We start from the raw sequence: 2866 nt of genomic DNA on the forward strand, positions 1-2866 counted from the left end.
CACTAAATAAACAAAATCAATCCTCATTATGACATATTTTCTTAAATGGCCATATGATCTCTGCATTTAAGATTCTAAGGAGGGGCAAACAACCACCATTCTAAGCAGTTCTTGGCACTTTATGAATAGAATTTATTTGGTTTGTTTTGTTTTTTTGGGGGGGGGTTTACTGTTGTCAAGCCTAAATTTGCCTTTTTTGCAATTTCCAACCATTGTTCCCAATTCTGACCTAGTGACAAACAGTATGCAATTCATCTTTCCCCCAACCCTTTAAATACTTCAATAGAGCTATCACATTTGTCTTGATCTTCTCTTCTCTGGGTTAAACATGCCCATTTTGTCGATGACATGAACTCAAGATCCTTTACTATGGTGATTAAGTTCCTCTGGATATTCACCAACTCATCAATGTCTATTTTAAATAATTTCCAAGAGATTAGTGCAATAATTATCTCTTTTGAATATCATCTTATTAGATTAAACCTGATGATTTAGCTTGTTATGGATAAATTTTTTTGAATCCTTACTTTCTACTTTTTCCCTTTTCCACTGATATCCACCTTCCATCCTAGCTTTGTGTTATCTTCAAATTCAATGTATATCTCTAGAAAATAATCTGCAGGAAATGTAGTTCTATTTCTTTCAATTTGTGACGGTCTATCCTTTTGACCAGCTAGACAATTACATGAGTCCATAATGAAGTGACCTGGCTCCATGTTCCAAACACATACACATAAACACACATACACACACACATTCCAACAACAACAAGAAAAGGCAAACTCAGATGATGTTCTTAGGTATAGAAATTGTCCATAAATCCTGCCAACATCATCAAGGCAATGATAAAGATGATTACAAACAAAATGTAGTATATTTTCACAGAAATTTTCAAATTTGAAAGTGCTTATATACATTATTTCAGTTGATACCTAACATTATTGTCCCCATTTTAATGATAAGGCATCTGAAGTTATGAAAGATCACATGTACTAGGCTAGGTTATGAGAATAGTTAGTGGTAGAGAGCAGTGCATATAATTTTTGACATCCAGTGCTCTTTTCCATACTTTTTTTGAATGTAATCTCTTAGGAATGCTTGTTTTTGATTAATTTTCTTCTTTGATTTTTTCATATTCACTTTTAAACAAAAATTAAATGCCAAAAAGAAGCACACAATGTTACTTATCCACAATACCTCATCACCATGAGCATGATCCATTTTCCAGTAACCAGTATTCATTTGGTCTATGTCCCTCTCCATACCCAATCTCTCCAGCCCCGGGTTTTCTACTGGGGGCAGCTAGGTGGTGCAGTGGTTAGAGTGTCAGGCCTAGAGTTAGAAAGAATCATCTTTCTGAATTCAAATCTACCACTTAACCAATGTGTGACCTGGGGCAAGTAACTTAGCCCTATTTTCCTCAGTTTCTTCAACTGCAAATTGAGATGGAGAAAGAAATAGCAAATCACAAGAAAAAATCAAATGTAGTCACAGGGTGTCAGACATGAATGAAATGGCAAAAAAAAAAAAAAACCAAAAGTAACCTAATCAATGCTAAATTTTGAATCTTTTTTTTTTTAATAAGCAATCGGGGTTAAGTAACTTGCTCAAGGTTACATGGCCAGTTATTTCTGGGTGTGGTGCTAAGTATTGGAGCCCGGATTTGATCCTCAGGTCATCCCGACACTGGAGCCAGTGCTCTTACTTGCTGAGCCACCTGCCCGCTCCTAAAATATTGTTTGTTTTTTAAATTGTAAATCTTAATATCAGTCACATTATTTGGTTGAACAAGGTCAAAGCACAATTTTCCTGGCCCTCAGCTTCCATAAAATAATGTCAAACTATTTACTTCATAAATTTTGGAGTGTTAAATGATATAGAATAGAAATATATTGTTTTAAACTATATGTCAGGAAATACAAGGTTTATATACTTAGAGAATAAAATTACTTCAGAGGTCATCAAGTTCTATACCCTGGATGAACAAGCATTAATGGGGTGGTTAGGTGACACAGTGAGTAAAACACCAGCCCTGGAGTCAGGAGGACCTGAGTTCAAAAGTGGCCTCAGACACTTAACACTTACTAGCTGTGTGAACTTGGGGAAGTCACTTAACCCCAATTGCCCTGCCCTCCCCCCTCCAAAAAATAAAAAAGAAACATCCATACATTTTTGTGCTTACTGATGCCCAGAGAGGTTAAATGATTTGCCCCAAGGCACATGGGTTATAAATTAAAGGATTAGGATTCAAATTGAAGGCCTTGGACAAGTCCCATCTTTCCACTGTGTCACATTGCCTCTAATGTAATGTACACATAACATGTATATATTATTTAATCTGGTTAAAATTATTACACTTAAATAATGGTCTTCCAGAAATAGTGTTTTATTCTAAACAACTTAATAAAATCACAGAAATTTCAAGTCTCCTGGCTGTCCTATTAGAGAAGCCTGAGCATTTGAATCATATCCCTAGGGGTTTCTCCACTTTATCATTATGTTGGACCAGGCATGACTTCTAATTTTAGCTTCAAGTAAATTCTAGATTCAGGAAACATTGAAATTATAAAGATATTTAAGTTAGCATATTCATATTTGATGAATATAGGGATTATAGGGATTCTAAAATGATCTATTACTCTGAAGGAAAAGCAAATCATTACATTTTGAGTTGACTTTTGAAAATAATACATTGAATTAGGATATACCTGGATTTCTACAGTTCATATAATTTTCCTTACTTCTGAAATCAGGTATTCATTTTTCTCCTTTGCCGATGAGACACCATATTCAATATGACAAATAGAAAATAGCAATATTTTTTTCATATATTTAACCTGGACTATTCCCTTATAACAAAAAATAA

Source organism: Petaurus breviceps, unplaced genomic scaffold, assembly GCF_028583685.1.
Source record: "Petaurus breviceps papuanus isolate PSGF00001 unplaced genomic scaffold, PetGlider_PUasm1.0 90602, whole genome shotgun sequence".
NCBI lineage: Eukaryota > Metazoa > Chordata > Mammalia > Diprotodontia > Petauridae > Petaurus > Petaurus breviceps.